Here is a 23746-nt window from a genome sequence, read left to right as displayed (position 1 = left end):
TTTTTCACATTTTACGGGATCAAGGAGCAACTTTTCCAATATTTTTAGAATTTCTACATATTCTCTACTAAAATGCGCGTTGATTTCTTTCTTAAACATTAAAATCCTTCAATCCGTTCAGAAGTTATGGCGTTTTAAAGATACGCAAGAAATTGTCGAGTGACATTTCTAGCCTGAAATTATATTTTTATCTAAGGAATTTTTTTTTCGAAAATGGTTAGGATTTCAAGGGTATGTCTATTAACCAAAAATGATTGCAATTGATCCCTGCAATTGAAAATAATTTTTTCAGTACGATTTGAAACTTTTCAATTTTACTGAAAAATTTAGGAACCTACACCCTATCGATTTTTCTTAAAAATTCGTTTTTGATTTTTAGTAATTTTGTTTGACGCTCTACAGAAAAGATGTCTAATACTTTTCTGTAGGTACTAATGAGCTCTACTTTAGAAAAAAGTTTCATTGAATTATATTCACTATTATAGGAGTTACGGCAGTTTGAAAATTGGACCATTTTTATGGCGGTTTTTCTATCTTTACAAGGTCAAGGAACAACTTTTTCAATATTGTTAGAATTCCTACATATTCTTCGTCAAAATACGCGTTGTTTGCCGTTTGAAACATTAAAATCCTTCAATCCGTTCAGAAGTTATGGCGTTTTAAAGATACGCAAGAAATTGTCGAGTGACATTTCTTGCCTGAAATTATATTTTTTAACTAAGGAATTTTTTTCTCGAAAATGGTTAGGATTCCGAGGTTATGTGTGTTCACCAAAAATGAATGAAATTGATCCCTGCAATTGAAAATAATTTTTCCAGAATGATTTAAAACTTCCCAATTTTCGGGGTAACAGACAGTTATGGTCAGATATTATATTTTCAGTAATGAATTTTTTTCTCGAAAATGCGTAGGATTTCGAGGGTATGTCTATTGACCAAAAGTGATTATAATTAGCCCCCGCAATCGAAAATTAATTTGTTTAGTTTAATTTGAAATTTTTTAATTTAAGTTTTTAATAACTTTTTAACGAAGCTTTAATCAACAAATTGGTATTCTTGATTTTCGTCTTATTTTGGCCTCCAGAATCTCCCATTAAAATTTCTCTCTGGCGTAGCCGAACACCCTGTATATCATGTGTATCTCAACTTGGATAGTTCCTACAAATGCCACGAGGTGGCACAAGTTTCTCGCTAGTATAATTCCCAATTTAAAGCATATGTATCGTTGCCGCGGACGGGTTTCTTTATCCTTGTCTCGGGGAGCAAAGTATTAAACAACTTCTCTATATGGCGTCAAACAAAATTACTAAAAATCAAAAACGAGTTTTTAAGAAAAATTGGTAGGGAGGTAGGTTCTCTTAAATTCTCTGGCGAAATTCAAATGTTTCAAATCACTCTGGAAACATAATTTTCTATTGCAGGGATCAATTGCAATCATTTTTAGTTAATAGACATACCCTCGAAATCCTAACCATTTTCGAGAAAAAAATTCCTTACCGAAAATCTAACCTGAGGCCTGAAATGGTTCCCCGAAATTTCATGCAAATCTTTAAAACGCCATAACTTTTGAACGGATTGAACGATTTTAATGTTTCAAACGGCAAACAACGCGTATTTTGATGAAGAATATGTAGGAATTCTAACAATATTGAAAAAGTAGTCCCTTGACCTCGTAAAGATAAAAAACCCCACATAGAAATGGTCCAATTTGCAAATAGCCATAACTCCTATAATAGTGAATATATTTCAATGAAACTTTTTTCTGAGATAGAGTCCATAGGTACCTACAAAAAAGTATTAAACAACTTTTCTGTAGGACGTCAAACAAAATTACTAAAAATGAAAAATGAGTTTTCAAGAAAAATCGATAAGGGAGTAGGTTCCTAAATTCTTTGGCGAAATAGAAATGTTTCAAATCACTCTGGAAAAATAATTTTCTATTGTAGGGATCAATTGCAATCATTTTTAGTTAATAGACATACCCTCGAAATCCTAACCATTTTCGAGAAAAAAATTCCTTAGTTAAAAATGTAATTTCAGGCCAGAAATGCTTCCCATCATGCGAATCTTTAAAATGCCATAACTTTTGAACGGATTGACGGATTCTAATGTTTCAAACGGCAAACAACGCATATTTTGACGAACAATATGTAGGAATTCTAAAAATATTCGAAAAGTTGTTCCTTAACCTCGTAAAGATAGAAAAACCCCCATAAAAATGGTCCAATATTCAAACAGCCATAACTCCTACAATAATGAATACATTTCAATGAAACTTTTTTCCAAAGTATAACTCATAGATACCTACAAAAAAGTATTAAACAACTTTTTTATACGGCGTCAAACAAAATTACTAAAAATCAAAAACCGATTTCCAAGAAAAATCGACGGGGGGTAGGTGCCTAAGGTGACGCAGCAGATCTGTTTCTCGACTGTGACTTCCCCCTTCGTGCTGAATAAGTGTGTTTCCCCTAGTTTTGCTCATTTGCATCCCCCAAAATTCCCACAGATGATCGGGCCAACGCCCAAAACCACCAAACGTTTCGGTCCCATACACGAGCGATATGTAACAACAGTGTACGATTATGTACAATGAAAAAAGTTGTCCCTTTAGCCCGTAAAGATAGAAAAACCCCATAAAAATGGTCCAATTTTCAAACAGCCATAACTCCTATAATAGTGAATATATTGCAATGAAACTTTTATCTAAAATAGAGCCCATAGGTACCTACGAAAAAGTATTAGACAACTTTTCTATTTTTTTCTCGAAAATGGTTAGGATTCCGAGGTTATGTGTGTTCACCAAAAATGAATAAATTTGATCCCTGCAATTGAAAATAATTTTTCCAGAATGATTTAAAACTTCCCAATTTTTAGGGTAACAGAGTTATGGTCAGATATTATATTTTCAGTAATGAATTTTTTTCTCGAAAATGCGTAGGATTTCGAGGGTATGTCTATTGACCAAAAGTGATTATAATTAGCCCCCGCAATCGAAAATTAATTTGTTTAGTTTAATTTGAAATTTTTTAATTTAATTTTTTAATAACTTTTTAACGAAGCTTTAATCAACAAATTGGTATTCTTGATTTTCGTCTTATTTTGGCCTCTAGAATCTCCCATTAAAACATTTCCAAGGGTTGACCGAACACCCTGTATATCATGTGTATCTCAACTTGGATAGTTCCTACAAATGCCACGAGGTGGCACAAGTTTCTCGCTAGTATAATTCCCAATTTAAAGCATATGTATCGTTGCCGCGGACGGGTTTCTTTATCCTTGTCTTGGGGAGCAAAGTATACAATGATCGACAAGTGAGGATACTGTTGCTGAAACCCATTGTTAAAGAAATAGATCGCATCCACGCTTTTACTTCGTGCGATGCAATTTTTGCGGGCCTCTTTACTTCACAAGAGGCTTAACAGTAATTAAGTACAGTCGTATTTACCAAAATTAATATACAAACAATTCGAGATTATTACCATTGATTCTACGTGTTAAAAGTTACTCATACAATTTTTGAATATAAATTGACTTTATATGAAATTATAAATATAGATTGAAATTGATATTAATATATAAAATTTTGTATGTGAATTGTGAATTATATATTAATATATAAATTAATATATTCGATAAAAACTCGTAAATAATTATATATTATTACACTCTCGATAGATTTTAATAGATGTATATATATATATCTCAAGATTAATAGATGTGAAAACTCATAAATAATTACATATTATTAAACTCTCGATATATTTTAATAGATGTATATATATATTTCAAGAGTAATAGATGTGTATACAGGGTGTTCGGCCACTCCTAGGAAAAATTTTAATGGGGGATTCTAGAGGCCAAAATATGACGAAAATTAAGACTACCAATTTGTTGATCGAGGCTTTGTTAAAAAATTATTAACGTTTAAAGTTCCGCCAATAATGAATTTTTTTCTAGAAAATGCGCAAGATTTCGAGGGTATGCGTAATGACCAAAAATTATTGTAATTGACCCCTGCAACTAAAAATATTTTTTCCAAAACGATTTGGAATTTTTTTTTTCCGTCGAAAAATTTCACACATTCTCGACTTTTTTTCTCGAAAGTGGGTAGAATTCCGGGAGTATGTCTAATGACAAAAAATTATTGTAATTTACCCCTGCAACTAAAAATATTTTTTCCAGAACGTTTTGAAATTTTTTTTTTTCGTCGAAAAATTTAGGCGCCAAATTAGATTTTCGGTAAGGAATTTTTTTCTCGATAGTGCGTAGGATTTCGAGGGTACGTGTAATGACCAAAAATGATTGTAATTGACCCCCGCAACCGAAAATAATTTTTCCAAAACGATTTGACAAATTTTTTTTTTGTCGAAAAACTTCAACACCTTCTCGAATTTTTTTCTCGAAAGTGGATAGGATTTCAGAGGTATGCGTAATGACCAAAAATTATTGTAATTGACCCCTGCAACTAAAAATATTTTTTCCAAAACGATTTGGAATTTTTTTTTTCCGTCGAAAAATTTCACACATTCTCGAATTTTTTTCTCGAAAGTGGGTAGAATTCCGGGAGTATGTCTAGTGACCAAAAATTATTGTAATTTACCCCTGCAACTAAAAATATTTTTTCCAGAACGTTTTGAAATTTTTTTTTTTCGTCGAAAAATTTGGGCGCCAAATTAGATTTTCGGTAAGGAATTTTTTTCTCAATAATGCGTAGGATTTCGAGGGTACGTGTAATGACCAAAAATGATTGTAATTGACCCCCGCAACCGAAAATAATTTTTCCAAAACGATTTGACAAATTTTTTTTTGTCGAAAAACTTCAACACCTTCTCGAATTTTTTTCTCGAAAGTGGATAGGATTTCGGAGGTATGTGTAATGACCAAAAATGATTGTAATTGACCCCCGCAGCTGAAAATAATTTTTTCAGAACGATTTGAAATTGTTGAATTTAATTGTTAATAACTTTTTAACGAAGCCTCCATCAACAAATTTTTATTCTTGATTTTCGTCTTATTTTGGCCTCTAGAACCCCCCATTAAAATTGTTCCCAGGGGTGGCCGAACACCCTGTATATATCTCAAGATTAATAGATGTGTATATATATCTCAAGGTTAATAGATACATATATATATTATATAAGATGTTTATTATGTATTAAATACATATATAGTGTTGAACAATTAAAATTAGAAATTCTAGTTTGCTTCAGTATGAATAATTTCCTACACAACGTTTGTTTTCCCATAATTGTTCTCAAGCTTCTTCTCACTAGACCAAAACGTTATTAATAAATAGTTAAATCAATAAGGATGATTCTCTTATATCCTCAAACAAAAAGTGCTCATAAATAAAATTACAGAGACGACGGTTTCCACGCGCGTAAGACAGAGAGGGAAAGAATTCCACGTGGTTTCTGCGCACATAAATATTTATCCACCGCGCCATTATGAATCGTCGCAATCTCGCTGTGTTATGCGGGATTTTGCTCTATAATTGCGTCCTTGTAGGAATTCTTGCGCAAGATATGGTATGTATTTTATATGAATTTTGCGACTGGATATTACACATGAGAAAACATTTGTTTTTTAAGTACAAACGTATAACAAAATATACATATATAATATATGTATAAATAACGAGTCATAGAAGCTGCGTCTATTTTAAGGAAATAACATTTTTACTTAGTATTTAATTATATGTATAATCATATAATATGTATGAACGAAATTAATACTGTTCCTGTGAAATATTACCATTTTTTTTTTTTATATATACAGGGTGTTCGGTTACCCCTGGGAACAATTTTAATGGGGGGTTCTAGAGGCCAAAATAAGACGAAAATCAAGAATACCGATTTGTTGATGGAGGCTTCGTTAAACAGTTATTGACAGTTAAATTCAAAAATTTCCAATCGTTCTGGAAAAATTATTTTTTATTGCAGGGGTTAATTATAAGCATTTTTGGTGAATAGATATATCTCTGAAATCCTACCCACTTTCGAGAAAAAAAATCGAGTAGGTAGTGAAATTTTTAGACGAAATTAAAAAATTTCAAATCACGCTAAAAAAATTATATTTAGTTACAGAGGATAATTACAATCATTTTTGGTCATTATACATACCCTCGAAATCCTACGCGCTTTCGAGAAAAAAATTCCTTACCGAAAATGTAATTTGAGGCCAAAAATCGTGCCCCAAAATTTCATGCAAATCGTTATAACGTCATAACTTCTGAACGGATTGAAGGATTTTAATTTTTAAAAATGTAAACGACGTGTATTTTAGTGAAGAATATGTTGAAATTGCAAAAATATTCGAAAAGATGATTCTTCAGTCAGTAAAATGAGAAAAACTCCATAAAAGCGGTCCAATTTTCAAATGACCATAACTCCTACAATAGTGAATATATTTCAATGAACTTTTAGGAGAAAGTAGAGCTCATAGCTACCTACAAAAGAGTTCTAAACAACTTTTCCGTAGCGTGTCAAACAAATTTATTAAAAATGAAAAACGAATTCTTTAGAAATATCGACAGGGGGTAGGTGCCTAAATTTTTCGACAAGATTAAAAAATTCCAAATCACACTAAAAAAATTATATTTAGTTACAGAGGATAATTACAATAATTTTTGGTCATTATACATACCCTCGAAATCCTACGTGCTTTCGAGAAAAAAATTCCTTACCGAGAATGTAATTTGAGGTCAAAAATGGTTCCTCAAAATTTCATACAAATCGTTAAAACGTCATAACTTCTGAACGGATTGAAGGATTTTAATTTTCAAAAATGCAAACAACGTGTATTTTAGTGAAGAATACGTAGAAATTGCAAAAATATTCGAAAAGATGATTCTTCAGTCAGTAAAATGAGAAAAACTCCATAAAAGCGGTCCAATTTTCAAATGACCATAACTCCTACAATAGTGAATATATTTCAATGAACTTTTAGGAGAAAGTAGAGCTCATAGCTACCTACAAAAGAGTTCTAAACAACTTTTCCGTAGCGTGTCAAACAAATTTATTAAAAATGAAAAACGAATTCTTTAGAAATATCGACAGGGGGTAGGTGCCTAAATTTTTCGACAAGATTAAAAAATTCCAAATCACACTAAAAAAATTATATTTAGTTACAGAGGATAATTACAATAATTTTTGGTCATTATACATACCCTCGAAATCCTACGTGCTTTCGAGAAAAAAATTCCTTACCGAGAATGTAATTTGAGGTCAAAAATGGTTCCTCAAAATTTCATACAAATCGTTAAAACGTCATAACTTCTGAACGGATTGAAGGATTTTAATTTTCAAAAATGCAAACAACGTGTATTTTAGTGAAGAATACGTAGAAATTGCAAAAATATTCGAAAAGATGATTCTTCAGTCAGTAAAAAGAAAAAAGCTCCATAAAAGCGGTCCAATTTTCAAATGACCATAACTCCTACAATAGTGAATATATTTCAATGAACTTTTAGGAGGAAGTAGAGCTTATAGCTACCTATAAAAAAGTTCTAAACAACTTTTCCGTAGCGTGTCAAACAAATTTATTAAAAATGAGAAACGAATTCTTAAGAAATATCGACAGGGGGTAGGTGTGTAAATTTTTCGTCAAAATTAAAAAATTTCTAATCACTCTAAAAAAATTAGTTTTAGTTTCAGGAGTCAATTGCAATTATTTTTGGTGAACAGGCATATCCCCGAAATCCTACGCATTTCCAAGAAAAAAATTCAGGAAGGGGGCCAAATTTTTAGACGAAATTAAAAAATTTCAAATCACGCTAAAAAAATTATATTTAGTTACAGGGGATAATTACAATCATTTTTGGTCATTATACATACCCTCAAAATCCTTCGCGCTTTCGAGAAAAAAATTCCTTACCAAGAACTCCATAAAAATGATCCAATTTTCAAACAGCCATAACTCCTGCAATAGTGAATATATTTCAATGAAACTTTTTCCTGAAGTAGAGCTCATGTATACCTACAAAAAAGTATTACACAACTTTTCTGTAGCGCGTCAAATAAACTTACTAAAAATCAAAAACGCATTTTTAAGAAAAATCGACGGCGGGTAGGTGCCTAAATTTTTCGACGAAAAAAAAAATTTCCAAATCGTTCTAAAAAAAATATTTTTGGCTGTAGGGGTCAATTACAATCATTTCTGGTGAAGAGTCATATCGTCGAAATCTTACTCATTTCCTAGAAAAAAATTCGAGAAGGTGTGAAATTTTTCGACAAAATTAAAAAATTTCAAATCGTTCTGGAAAAATTATTTTCGGTTGCGGGGGTCAATTACAATAATGTTTGGTGAATAGATCTACTCTCGAAATCCTACTCATTTTCTAGAAAAAAATTCAGTACAGGCGGAACTTTAAACGTTAATAACTTTTTAACGAAGCCTCCATCAACAAATTAGTATTCTTAATTTTCGTCTTATTTTGGCCCCCAGAATCCGCCATTAAAATTTTTCCCAGGGGTGGCTGAACACCCTGTATTCTAGCAATAAAAATATGAATTTGCATAAAGATGCACAGTTTGCTTATTATTTAGTAGTTTAAGAGGATCGCTTGTTTAGTTAGAAAAAGAAAAGGTGTTTCGAATGTTTCGATTGATAATTAGTTGGAATGCTGCGGAATTCCAGGTCGCTGCACCGTTAATTGTTGTTCTATAGCAATCTGGTACGAACGAGCGATTTAATTATTCGCGTGCGACGTTAAATTGGAGCGACGACTAGGATCCCTAGTATGTACAATTGTACATTGTACAGTAGGGTGGAACTTATTTATACTGGATGTCAAATTTTTTTCAACGACGATAGTTATTATTTTATTTTTTAACTCCTACGATATTGAATATATTTCAATGAAACTTTTTTCTAAAGTAGAGCTCATTGGTACCTACAGAAAAGTATTAGACAACTTTTCTATACGGCGTCAAATAAAATTATCAAAAATTAAAAACGTGTTTTCAAGAAAAATCGATAGGGAGTAGGTTCTCAAATTTTTCATGAAATTGAAAAGTTTCAAATCACTCTGGAAAAATTATTTTCGATTGCAGGGATCAATAGTAATGATTTTTGGTCAATATACATACCCTCGAAATCGTAACTATTTTTGAGAAAAAAATTCTGAAATGGTTCCCCAAAATTTCATGCAAATGTTTAAAATGTCATAACTCCTGAACGGATTGGACGATTTTAATATTTCAAAAGGCAAACAGTGCTTATTTTAGTGAAGACTATGTAGAAATTCCAAGAATATTCGAAGAGGTGTGACTTAACACTGTGAAGAGACAAAAACCCCATAAAAATGGCCCAATCTTCAAACAGCCATAACTCCTATAATATTGAATATATTTCAATGTAACTTTTTTCTAAAGTAGAGCCTATAGGTACCTACAAAAAAGTATTAAACAATTTTTGTATACGGCGTCAAACAAAATTACTAAAAATCAAAAACCGATTTCCAAGAAAAATCGACAGGGGGTAGGTTTCTAAATTCTCTGGCGAAATTGCAATGTTTCAAATCACTCTGGAAAAATTATTTTCAATTGTAGGGGTCAATTACAATTATTTTTGGTCAATACACATACCCTCGAAATCCTAACCATTTTCGAGAAAAAAATTTATTAGTTAAAAATATAATTTCAGGCCAGAAATGTCACTCGACAATTTCTTGCGTATCTTTAAAACGCCATAACTTCTGAACGGATTGGACGATTTTAATGTTTCAAACGGCAAATAACGCGTATTTAGACGAAGAATATGTAGCAATTCTAAAAATATTCGAATAGTTGTTCCTTAATCTTGTAAAGATAGAAAAACCCCCATAAAAATGGTCCAATTTTCAAACAGCCATAACTCCTATAATAGTGATTCTATTTCAATGAAACTTTTTTCTAAAGTAAAGCCCATAGGTACCTACAAAAAAGTATTAAACAACTCTTCTGTAGAGCATCAAATAAAATTACTAAAAATAAAAAACCAATTGTTAAGTTAATTCGACAGGGAGTAGGTTCCTAAATTCTTTGACGAAATTGAAATGTTTCAAATCACTTTGGAAAAATTATTTTCGATTGCAGGGATCAATTGCAATCATTTTTAGTTAATAGACATACCCTCGAAATCCTAACCATTTTCGAGAAAAAAATTTATTAGTTAAAAATATAATTTCAGGCCAGAAATGTCACTCGACAATTTCTTGCGTATCTTTAAAACGCCATAACTTCTGAACGGATTGGACGATTTTAATGTTTCAAACGGCAAACAACGCGTATTTTGACGAAGAATATGTAGGAATTCTAACAATATTGAAAAAGTTGTTCCTTAACCTCGTAAAGATAGAAAAACCCCCATAAAAATGGTCGAATTTTCAAACAGCCATAACTCCTATAATAGTGATTCTATTTCAATGAAACTTTTTTCTAAAGTAAAGCCCATAGGTACCTACCAAAAAGTATTAAACAATTCTTCTGGAGAGCGTCAAATAAAATTACTAAAAATAAAAAACGAATTGTTAAGTTAATTCGACAGGGAGTAGGTTCCTAAATTCATTGACGAAATTGAAATGTTTCAAATCACTCTGGAAAAATTATTTTCGATTGCAGGTATCAATTGCAATTATTTTTGGTCAATAGACATACCCTCAAAATCCTAACCATTTTCGAGAAAAAAATTTCTTAGTTAAAAATATAATTTCAGGCCAGAAATGCTTCCCATCATGCAAATCTTTAAAATGTCATAACTCCTGAACGGATTGGACGATTTTAATGTTCGAAAAGCCAAACGCAGCGTATTTTAGTGTAGAATATGTAGCAATTCTAAAAATATTCGAAAAGTCGTTCCTTAACCTCGTAAAGATAGAAAAACCCCCATAAAAATGACCCAATCTTCAAACAGCCATAACTCCTATAATATTGAATATATTACAATGTAACTGTTTTCTAAAGTAGAGCCTATAGGTACCTACAAAAAAGTATTAAACAATTTTTCTATGCGGCGTCAACAAAATTACTAAAAATCAAAAACGAGTTTTCAAGAAAAATCGATAAGGGAGTAGGTTTCTAAGTTCTCTGGCGAAATTGCAATGTTTCAAATCACTCTGGAAAAATTATTTTCTATTGTAGGGATCAATTGCAATCATTTTTGGTCATTAGACATACCCTCGAAATCCTAACCATTTTCGAGAAAAAAATTCCTTAGTTAAAAATATAATTTCAGGCCAGAAATGCTTCCCATCATGCGAATCTTCAAAATGCCATAACTTTTGAACGGATTGGACGATTTTAATGTTTCAAATGGCAAACAACGCGTATTTTGACGAACAATATGTAGGAATTCTAACAATATTGAAAAAGTTGTCCCTTAACCCCTTAAAGATAGAAAAACCCCATAAAAATGGTCCAATATTCAAACAGCCATAACTCCTATAATAGTGATTCTATTTCAATGAAACTTTTTTCTAAAGTAAAGCCCATAGGTACCTACAAAAAAGTATTAGACAACTTTTCTATACGGCGTCAAACAAAATTACTAAAAATCAAAAACGAGTTTCAAGAAAAATCGATAGGGAGTAGGTTCTTAAATTTTTCAGTAAAATTGAAAAGTTCAAATCACTCTGGAAAAATTATTTTCGTTTGCAAGGATCAATTGCAATCATTTTTGGTCAATAGACATACCCTCGAAATCCTAACTATTTTCGAGAAAAAAATTCCTTAGATAAGAATATAATTTTAGGGCAGAAATGTCACTCGACAATTTCTTGCGTATCTTTAAAACGCCATAACTTCTGAACGGATTGGACGATTTTAATGTTTCAAACGGCAAACGACGCGTAATTGAGTGTAGAATATTTAACAATTCTAAAAGTATTCGAAAAGTTGTTCCTTAACCTCGTAAAGATAGAAAAACCCCCATAAAAATGGTCCAATATTCAAACAGCCATAACTCCTGCAATAGTGAATACATTTCAATGAAACTTTTTTCCAAAGTATAACTCATAGATACCTACAAAAAAGTATTAAACAACTTTTCTATACGGCGTCAAACAAAATTACTAAAAATCAAAAACCGATTTCCAAGAAAAATCGACAGGGGGTAGGTGCCTAAGGAGACGCAGCAGATCTGTTTCTCGACTATGACTTCCCCCTTAGTGCTGAATAAGTGTGTTTCCCCTAGTTTTGCTCATTTGCATCCCCCAAAATCCCCACAGATGATCGGGCCAACGCCCAAAGCCACCAAACGTTTCGGTCCCATACACGAGCGATATGTAACAACGGTGTACGATTATGTACAATGAAAAAAGTTGTACCTTTAGCCCGTAAAGATAGAAAAACCCCATAAAAATGGTCCAATATTCAAACATCCATAATTCCTATAATAGTGAATATATTTCAATGAAACTTTTTTCCAAAGTATAGCTCGTAGGTATCTATAAAAAAGTATTAGACAACTTTTCTATACGGCGTCAAACAAAATTACTAAAAATCAAAAACGAGTTTCCAGAAAAATCGATAGGGAGTGTTCCTAAATTTTTCATGAAATTGAAAAGTTTCAAATTATTCTGGAAAAATTATTTTCGATTGCAGGGATCAATTGCAATCATTTTTGGTCAATAGACATACCCTCGAAATCCTAACTATTTTCGAGAAAAAAATTCCTTAGATAAGAATATAATTTCAGGCCAGAAATGTCACTCGACAATTTCTTGCGTATCTTTAAAACGCCATAACTCCTGAACGGATTCGACGATTTTAATGTTTCAAACGGCAAACAACGCGTATTTTGACGAAGAATATGTAGGAATTCTATCAATATTGAAAAAGTTGTTCCTTAACCTCGTAAAGATAGAAAAACCCCCATAAAAATGGTCCAATTTTCAAACAGCCATAACTCCTATAATAGTGATTCTATTTCAATGAAACTTTTTTCTAAAGTAAAGCCCATAGGTACCTACCAAAAAGTATTAAACAATTCTTCTGTAGAGCGTCAAATAAAATTACTAAAAATAAAAAACGAATTGTTAAGTTAATTCGACAGGGAGTAGGTTCCTAAATTCATTGACGAAATTGAAATGTTTCAAATCACTCTGGAAAGATTATTTTCGATTGCAGGTATCAATTGCAATTATTTTTGGTCAATAGACATACCCTCAAAATCCTAACCATTTTCGAGAAAAAAATTTCTTAGTTAAAAATATAATTTCAGGCCAGAAATGTCACTCGACAATTTCTTGCGTATCTTTAAAACACCATAACTTTTGAACGGATTGGACGATTTTAATGTTTCAAACGGCAAACAACGCGTATTTTGTCGAAGAATATGTAGGAATTCTAACAATATTGAAAAAGTAGTCCCTTGACCTCGTAAAGATAGAAAAACCCACATAGAAATGGTCCAATTTTCAAATAGCCATAACTCCTATAATAGTAAATATATTTCAATGAAACTTTTTTCTGAAGTAGAGCCCATAGGTACCTACAAAAAAGTATTAGACAACTTTTCTATACGGCGTCAAACAAAATTACTAAAAATCAAAAACTAGTTTTCAAGAAAAATCGATAGGGTAGGTTCCTAAATTCTCTGGCGAAATTGAAATGTTTCAAATCACTCTGGAAAAATAATTTTCTATTGTAGGGATCAATTGCAATCATTTTTGGTCAATAGACATACCCTCGAAATCCTAACTATTTTCGAGAAAAAAATTCCTTAGTTAAAAATATAATTTCAGGCCAGAAATGCTTCCCATCATGCGAATCTTTAAAATGCCATAACTTCTGAACGGATTGACGGATTCTAATGTTTCAAACGGCAAACAACGCGTATTTTGACGAAGAATATGTAGGAATTCTAACAATATTGAAAAAGTTGTCCTTTGTCCCCGTAAAGATAGAAAAACCCACATAGTAATGGTCCAATTTTCAAACAGCCATAACTCCTATAATAGTAAATGTATTTCAATGAAACTTTTTTCTGAAGTAGAGCCTATAGGTACCCACAAAAAAGTGTTAGACAACTTCTCTATAGGGCGTCAAACAAAATTACTAAAAATCAAAAACGAGTTTTCAAGAAAAATCGATAGGGAGTAGGTTCCTAAATTCTCTGGCGAAATTGAAATGTTTCAAATCACTCTGGAAAAATAATTTTCTATTGCAGGGATCAATTGCAATCATTTTTGGTCAATAGACATACCCTCGAAATCCTAACTATTTTCGAGAAAAAAATTCCTTAGTTAAAAATATAATTTCAGGCCAGAAATGCTTCCCATCATGCGAATCTTTAAAATGCCATAACTTCTGAACGGATTGACGGATTCTAATGTTTCAAACGGCAAACAACGCGTATTTTGACGAAGAATATGTAGGAATTCTAACAATATTGAAAAAGTTGTCCTTTGACCCCGTAAAGATAGAAAAACCTCATAAAAATGGTCCAATATTCAAACAATCATAACTCCTGCAATAGTGAATATATTTAAATGAAACTTTTTTCTAAAGTATAGCTCATAGGTATCTACAAAAAAGTATTAGACAATTTTTCTGTAGAGCGTCAAACAAAATTACTAAAAATCAAAAACGAGTTTTCAAGAAAAATCGATAAGGGAGTAGGTTTCTAAGTTCTCTGGCGAAATTGCAATGTTTCAAATCACTCTGAAAAAATTATTTTCAATTTTAGGGATCAATTGCAATCATTTTTGGTCAATAGACATACCCTCGAAATCCTAACCATTTTCGAGAAAAAAATTCCTTAGTTAAAAATATAATTTCAGGCCAGAAATGATTCCCATCATGCGAATCTTTAAAATGCCATAACTTTTGAACGGATTGACGGATTCTAATGTTTCAAACGGCAAACAACGCGTATTTTGACGATCAATATGTAGGAATTCTAACAATATTGAAAAAGTAGTCCCTTGACTCCGTAAAGATAGAAAAACCCACATAGAAATGGTCCAATTTTCAAATAGCCATAACTCCTATAATAGTAAATATATTTCAATGAAACTTTTTTCTAAAGTAGAGCCTATAGGTACCTACAAAAAAGTATTAAACAATTTTTCTATACGGCGTCAAACAAAATTACTAAAAATCAAAAACGAGTTTTCAAGAAAAATCGATAAGGGAGTAGGTTTCTAAGTTCTCTGGCGAAATTGCAATGTTTCAAATCACTCTGGAAAAATTATTTTCTATTGTAGGGATCAATTGCAATCATTTTTGGTCAATAGACATACCCTCGAAATCCTAATCATTTTCGAGAAAAAAATTCCTTAGTTAAAAATATAATTTCAGGCCAGAAATGCTTCCCATCATGCGAATCTTTAAAATGCCATAACTTTTGAACGGTTTGGACGATTTTAATGTTTCAAACGGCAAACGACGCGTAATTGAGTGTAGAATATTTAACAATTCTAAAAATATTCGAAAAGTTGTTCCTTAATGTCGTAAAGATAGAAAAACCCCCATAAAATTGGCCCAATATTCAAGCAGCCATAACTCCTACAATAATGAATACATTTCAATGAAACTTTTTTCCAAAGTATAACTCATAGATACCTACAAAAAAGTATTAAACAACTTTTCTATACGGCATCAAACAAAATTACTAAAAATCAAAAACCGATTTCCAAGAAGAATCAACAGGGGGTAGGTGCCTAAGAAGATACCAGTGGAGACGCAGTTTAAGAGATCTGTTTCTATACTGTGACTTCCCCGTTAGTGCTGAATAAGTGTGTTTCCCCTAGTTTTGCTCATTTGCATTCCCCAAAATCCCCACAGATGATCGGGCCAACGCCCAAAGCCGCCAAACGTTTCGGTCCCATACACGAGCGATATGTAACAACAGTGTACGATTATGTACAATGAACAATTCATCACGAGGTCAGTGCCCCCCCTCCACGCGAAACACGGAGGTGGGACGTTGTCAAGTGTTGAATTAGATTCAGTAAAGTGAGTCGGTGAGTGCGCGACAGTCGGTCCGTTATTGTGTGGAATCGAGTCGAATCACTGGATCCTCGTTTTGTTATATAATTCCTCTCTGCCACGCAGCGTCGCGTCATTTCCGCTTCTGGCGATCGGATAAAGATCGATCGAAACTGATTCTCGATTCTCCAATACCTGGCTGCATTATTCCGGTGAGTTTGGAAGTTTCTGAATCGAGTTATGGATCGTAGGGCCCATAGATCGAGGATCTCTGATTCTTTTCACTTAAATTCTGAGACATCTTAGATTTTAGACGAAATAAAGCGTTGTAAATTATGAGTATCGTTTATATTAACGTCGATTGTGAGTGTCGAGTGTCAATTTGTTAAATATTAATTTTTTAATGTTATTTACACTTTTACTGAGGAATTAGTTTTTCATTTAGTGTGTCTATTCTTCTTAAAAGATTGTTTCATATTGTGGACATTTTTTTTGGAGAATTTTAGAAAACTAATTTTCAAATTAATTTAAAATTTAAAATTTCAACTTTTAGGTATAAAAATTCGTGATATCACAGCTATTGTGGACATTTTTGTTGGAGAATTTTAGAAAACTAATTTTCAAATTAATTTAAAATTTTAAATTTCAATTATTAGGTATAAAAATTCTTTGTATCACAGCTATTATGGACATTTTTCTTGGAGAATTTTAGAAAACTAATTTTCAAATTAATTTTAAATTTAAAATTTCAACTATTAGGTTTAAAAATTCGTTGTATCACAGCTATTGTGGACATTTTTGTTGGAGAATTTTAGAAAACTAATTTTCAATTGATTTAAAATTTTAAATTGCAACTATTAGGTTTAAAAATTCGTTGTATCACAGCTATTGTGGACATTTTTGTTGGAGAATTTTAGAAAATTAATTTTCAAATTAATTTAAAATTTTAAATTTCAACTATTAGGTATAAAAATTCGTTGTATCACAGCTATTAGGGACATTTTTTTTGGAGAATTTTAGAAAACTAATTTTCAAATTAATTTAAAATTTAAAATTTCAACTATTAGGTATAAAAATTCGTAGTATCACAGCTATTATGGACATTTTTTTTGGAGAATTTTAGAAAAGTAATTTTCAGATTAATTTTAAATTTTAAATTTCAACTATTAGGTTTAAAAATTCGTGGTATCACAGCTATTATCGACATTTTTTTTGGAGAATTTTAGAAAAGTAATTTTCAAATTAATTTTAAATTTTAAATTTCAACTTTTAGGTTTAAAAATTCGTCGTATCACAGCTATTATGGACATTTTTTTTGGAGAATTTTAGAAAACTAATTTTGAAATTAATTTTGTATTTTAAAATTGCAACTATTAGGTTTAAAAATTCGTTGTATCACAGCTATTATGGACATTTTTTTTGAGAATTTTAGAAAACTAATTTTCAAAGTAATTTAAAATTTAAAATTAGGTATAAAAATTCGTTGTATCACAGCTATTGTGGACATTTTTGTTGTAGAATTTTAGAAAACTCATTTTCAAATTAATTTTATATTTAAAATTTAAATTATTAGGTATGAAAATTCGAGGTATCACAGCTATTATGGACATTTTTGTTGGAGAATTTTAGAAAACTAATTTTCAAATTAATTCTAAATTTAAAATTTCAATTATTAGGTTTAAAAATTCATCATATCACAGCTATTATGGACATTTTTCTTGGAGAATTTTAGAAAACTAATTTTCAAATTAATTTTAAATTTTAAATTTCAACTATTAGGTTTAAAAATACGTCGTATCACAGCTATTGTGGACATTTTTGTTGGAGAATTTTAGAAAACTAATTTTCAAATTACTTTTAAATTTAAAATTTCAACTATTAGGTTTAAAAATTCGCAGTACTCAGCTATTATGGACATTTTTTTTGTAGAATTTTAGAAAACTAATTTTCAAATTAATTTTAAATTTAAAATTTCAACTATTAGGTTTAAAAATTCGTCGTATCATAGCTATTATGGACACTTTTTTTGGAGAATTTTAGAAAACTAATTTTCAAATTAATTTGAAATTTAAAATTTCAACTATTAGGTTTAAAAATTCGTCGTATCACAGCTATTATGGACATTTTTCTTGGAGAATTTTAGAAAACTAATTTTCAAATTAATTTTAAATTTAAAATTTAAATTATTAGGTATAAAAATTCGTGGTATCACAGCTATTATGGACATTTTTTTTTGGAGAATTTTAGAAAACTAATTGTCAAATTAATTTTAAATTTTAAAATTTAAATTATTAGATATAAAAATTCGTGGTATCACAGCTATTATGGACATTTTTTTTGGGAATTTTAGAAAACTAATTTTCAAATTAATTCTAAATTTAAAATTGCAACTATTAGGTTTAAAAATTCGTGGTATAACAGCTATTATGGACATTTTTGTTTGAGAATTTTAGAAAACTAATTTTCAAATTACTTTTAAATTTAAAATTTCAACTATTAGGTTTATAAATTCGTCGTATCACAGCTATTATGAACATTTTCTTGAAGACTTTTAGAAAACTAATTTTCAAAGTAATTTAAAATTTAAAATTAGGTATAAAAATTCAACTATTAGGTATAAAAATTCGTCGTATCACAGCTATTATGGACATTTTTTTTGAAGAATTTCAGAAAACTAATTTTCAAATTAATTTTAAATTTTAAATTGCAACTATTAGGTTTAAAAATTCGTAGTATCACAGTTATTGTGGACATTTTTGTTGGAGAATTTTAGAAAACTAATTTTCAAATTAATTTTAAATTTAAAATTTCAACTATTAGGTTTAAAAATTCGTCGTATCACAGCTATTGTGGACATTTTTTTGGAGAATTTTAGAAAACTAATTTTCGAATTAATTTTAAATTTTAAATTTCAACTTTTAGGTATAAAAATTCGTAGTATCACAGCTATTATGGACATTTTTTTTGAAGAACTTTAGAAAACTAATTTTCAAAGTAATTTAAAATTTAAAATTAGGTATAAAAATTCAACTATTAGGTATAAAAATTCGTTGTATCACAGCAATTGTGGACATTTTTGTTGTAGAATTTTAGAAAACTAATTTTCAAATTAATTTAAAATTTTAAATTTCAATTATTAGGTATAAAAATTCGTGGTATCACAGCTATTATCGACATTTTTTTTGGAGAATTTTAGAAAATTAATTTTCAAATTAATTTTAAATTTTAAATTTAAATTATTAGGTTTAAAAATTCGTAGTATCACAGCTATTATGGACATTTTTTTTGGAGAATTTTAGAAAACTAATTTTCGAATTAATTTTAAATTATTAGGTATAAAAATTCATCGTATCACAGCTCTCCCTCCATCTGTCTTAAAAAAAAAAGAAAAAGAGTTTTCCAAGTTATCAAAGTTTGAAAGTGACTAGCATGATTGAGTATACTGCGTAAAGATTGCCTTGTCTTTCCATTATCTCGAAAAATGAAGGTTCTTTATCGTAAACACGAGGACTTATTATTTTGTATTGTTGGAAGCAGTAAACTAAATTAGATATTAGTGCCAAAGACGAGCATATTGTGGCTAAAATATTAAGAAAAACGTAAATTAAATAGAAACTACTATTTACAATTTTTGTAACTGTAGTAAAATTGAAATTTATTGTTTAGAAAATTGTTATTCCCGAATAATATTCGAGAGAGACATCGAAATGAATAAACGTAGGCCAAGTATGTTTGTTTGATTGGTGTGATTGGCAACTGAGAATTATGTTCGTCTCGAGGCGTATTAATGAGGTGTCAGGTAGTAATTATTCGCATCGTTGATAGTTTCATGCATTGTGGGTGGTGGGTTGAGAGTAGAAGAAGAAGGAAACGAGAAAAGGAGAAAACGTTAACGATGTTGACGCGATGAGGATCGTTTGAGCTCGTCGCGCGTTTACGAGGGACTCGTGTGCTGGATAGTTTCCCACAGTTCGTAGGAAATGTACGCTCGTTTCGTTAATTAACGTTGGAACGAGGTTTCGCACGCGATCGTCTCGTTCGAATGCGCGTAATCACGATACGTCCTCGATCGATCCATCGATCCGTCCATGGACAGTGAATGAGTTATTTATGTTGTTATTTAAGGACGAATGAAACTGTTTTATTCGTTATTCGGGAATTAAATTTTTTCAAATTTGGTTCGTAATTATTTCTTTGATGTATTGGTAATAATTACATGAGAGGGATAAATTATTTATATTGTTATCAATGGGCGAATGAAACATTTTTATTCGTTATTCGAGAATAAAATTTTTCGAAATCTGGTTCGTAATTATTTCTTAGTAGAAAATTTCATGTATGGGTGATTATTTCTAATAATCACATAAGAGGGATAAATTACTTATATTGTTATTTACGGACGAATAAAACATTTTTATTCGTTATTTGAGAATAAAATTTTTCCAAATCTGGTTTGTAATTATTTCTTAGTAGAAAATTTCAACATTTTCTATTATACCGATCCAGATGTATTTCTAATAATTACATAAGGGGGATAAATTATTTATACTGTTATTTACGGGCGAATAAAACATTTTTATTCCTTATTTGAGAATTAAACATCGACTTTTTCTATTGTACCGATCCAGATGTATTTCTAATAATTACATAAGAGTGATAAGTTATTTATATTGTTATTTACGCGCGAATAAAACATTTTTATTCGTTCTTCGAGAATTAAATCTTCCCAAATCTGGTTCATAATTATTTCTTTGATCCAGATGTATTTCTAAGAATTACATAAGAGGGATAAATTATTTATATTGTTATCAATGAGCGAATGAAACAGTTTTATTCGTTATTCGAGAATAATATTTTCCCAAATCTGGTTCGTAATTATTTCTTTGATCCAGATGTATTTCTAAGAATTACATCAGAGGGATTAATTATTTATATTTTTATCAATGTCTTATCGTAATTATTTCTTAGTAGAAAATTTCGCACGCGATCGTCTCGTTCGAATGCGCGTAATCACGATACGTCCTCGATCGATCCATCGATCCGTCCATGGACAGTGAATGAGTTGTTTATGTTGTTATTTAAGGACGAATGAAACTGTTTTATTCGTTATTCGGGAATAAAATTTTTCGAAATCTGGTTCGTAATTATTTCTTTGATGTATTTGTAATAATTACATGAGAGGGATAAATTATTTATATTGTTATCAATGGGCGAATGAAACATTTTTATTCGTTATTCGAGAATAATATTTTCCCTAAGCTGGTTCGTAATTATTAGTAGAAAATGTCGTCGACTTTTTCTATTATAACGATCTAGATGTATTTCCAATAATCACATAAAACAGTTTTATTCGTTATTCGAGAATGAAATTTTCCCAAATCTGGTTCGTAATTATTTTTTAGTAAAAAATTTCATCTATGGGTGATCATTTCTAATAATCACATAAGAGGGATGAATTATTTATGTTGTTATTTAAGGGCGAATGAAACTGTTTTATTCGTTATTCGGGAATTAAATTTTTTCAAATTTTGTTCGTAATTATTTCTTTGATGTATTTGTAATAATTACATGAGAGGGATAAATTATTTATATTGTTATCAATGGGCGAATGAAACATTTTTATTCGTTATTCGAGAATAATATTTTCCCAAATCTGGTTCGTAATTATTTCTCAGTAGAAAATTTCGTCTATGGGAGAGTTTTTCTATTATAACGATGCAGATATATTTGTAATAATTACATAAGACGGATAAATTATTTATATTGTTATTTGAGGGCGAATTGAAACAGTTTTATTCGTTATTCGAGAATAAAATTTTCCCAAATTTGGTTCGTAATTATTTCTTTGATGTATTTGTAATAATTCCATAAGAGGGATGAATTATTTATATTGTTATTAATGGGCGAATAAAACATTTTTATTCGTTATTCGAGAATAAAATTTTCCTAAATCTGGTTCGTAATTATTTCTTTGATCTAGATGAATTTCTAATAATCACATAAGATAGACAAAATTACTTACATTGTTATCAATGGGCGAATGAAGCATTTTTATTCGTTATTCAAAAATGAAATTTTCTCAAATCTGGTTCATAATTATTTCTTTGATCCAGATGTATTTCTAATAATTACATAAGAGCGATAACATATTTATATTGCTATTTACGTATGAATAAAACATTTTTATTCGTTATTCGAAAAGAAACTTCTCCGAAATCTGGTTCGTAATTATTTCTTAGTAGAAAATTTCTAATAATTACATAAGGGGGATAAATTATTTATATTGTTATTTACCTGCGAATAAAACATTTTTATTTGTTATTCGAGAATTAAATTTCGTCGACTTTTTCTATTCTACCGATCCAGATGTATTTCTAATAATTACAGAAGGGGGATAAAGTATTTATATTGTTATTTATGGGCGAATAAAACATTTTTATTCGTTATTCGAGAATTAAATTTCGTCGACTTTTTCTATTTTACCGATTCAGATGTATTTCTGATAATCACATAAGAGGGATGAATTATTTATATTGTTATTTAAGGGCGAATGAAACATTTTTATTCGTCATTCGGGAATAAAATTTTCCAAAATCTGGTTCAAGATTATTTCTTAGAAGAAAATTTCGTCGACTTTTTCTATTATACCAATCCAGATGTACTTCTAATAATCACATAAGAAGGATAAATTATTTATATTGTTATTTACAGACGAATGAAATATTTTTATTCGTTATTCGAGAATAAAATTTACCAAAATCTAGTTTGTAATTTTTATTTTGGTCCAGATGTATTTCTAATAATTACATAAGAGGGATAAATTATTTATATTGTTATTTACCTGCGAATAAAACATTTTTATTTGATATTCGAGAATTAAATTTCGTCGACTTTTTCTATTCTACCGATCCAGATGTATTTCTAATAATTACAGAAGGGGGATAAAGTATTTATATTGTTATTTACGGGCGAATAAAACATTTTTATTCGTTATTCGAGAATTAAATTTCGTCGACTTTTTCTATTTTACCGATTCAGATGTATTTCTGATAATCACATAAGAGGGATGAATTATTTATATTGTTATTTAAGGGCGAATGAAACATTTTTATTCGTCATTCGGGAATAAAATTTTCCAAAATCTGGTTCAAGATTATTTCTTAGAAGAAAATTTCGTCGACTTTTTCTATTATACCAATCCAGATGTACTTCTAATAATCACATAAGAAGGATAAATTATTTATATTGTTATTTACAGACGAATGAAACATTTTTATTCGTTATTCGAGAATAAAATTTACCAAAATCTGAGTTGTAATTTTTATTTTGGTCCAGATGTATTTCTAATAATTACATAAGAGGGATAAATTATTTATATTGTTATTTACAGACGAATGAATCATTTTTATTCGTTATTCGAGAATAAAATTTACCAAAATTTGGTTTTTTATTATTTCTTTGATCCAGACGTATTTCTAATAATTAGATGAGAGGGATAAATTATTTTTATTCTTATCAATGTCTTATCGTAATTATTTCTTAGTAGAAAATTTCAACTTTTTCTATTATACTAATCCAGACGTATTTCTAATAATTAGATAAGAGGGATAAATTATTTATATTGTTATCAATGGGCGAATGAAACAGTTTTATTCGTTATTCCAACATAAAATTTTCCCTAATCCGGTTCGTAATTATTTTATAGTAGAAAATTTCTATTATACCGATCCAGATGTATTTCTAATAATTACATAAGAGGGATAAATTATTTATATTGTTATCAATGAGCGAATGAAACATTTTTATTCGTTATTCGAGAATAAAATTTTCCCA

General features: G+C 29.9%; 1 protein-coding gene and 1 non-coding gene across 3 annotated transcripts in view; both read left to right on the top strand.

Moving 5' to 3' along the window:
* Positions 1-23746, top strand: part of Vha100-2 (V-type ATPase subunit a family protein Vha100-2) — a 117431-nt gene that overhangs the window by 25398 nt on the left and 68287 nt on the right. The window contains exon 1 of one of the 2 annotated variants that reach the window (XM_076780784.1): positions 15944-16125. The exons of the other annotated variant lie outside the window; for it this stretch is intronic. The gene's annotated coding sequence lies outside the window, so the exon portion shown is untranslated. Of the gene's footprint in view, positions 1-15943; positions 16126-23746 lie in introns of those variants that run through there. 2 annotated transcript variants of the gene reach the window in all.
* LOC143349632 (U4atac minor spliceosomal RNA) lies at positions 3272-3397 on the top strand. Its single transcript, XR_013080957.1, has one exon. It is a non-coding gene; the product is annotated as a U4atac minor spliceosomal RNA (small nuclear RNA).

This window comes from Colletes latitarsis, chromosome 13 (genome assembly GCF_051014445.1).
Source record: "Colletes latitarsis isolate SP2378_abdomen chromosome 13, iyColLati1, whole genome shotgun sequence".
Lineage (NCBI taxonomy): Eukaryota > Metazoa > Arthropoda > Insecta > Hymenoptera > Colletidae > Colletes > Colletes latitarsis.
Note: the sequence above shows the minus strand (reverse complement) of the source record. Positions and strands in the feature narration are given on the sequence as shown.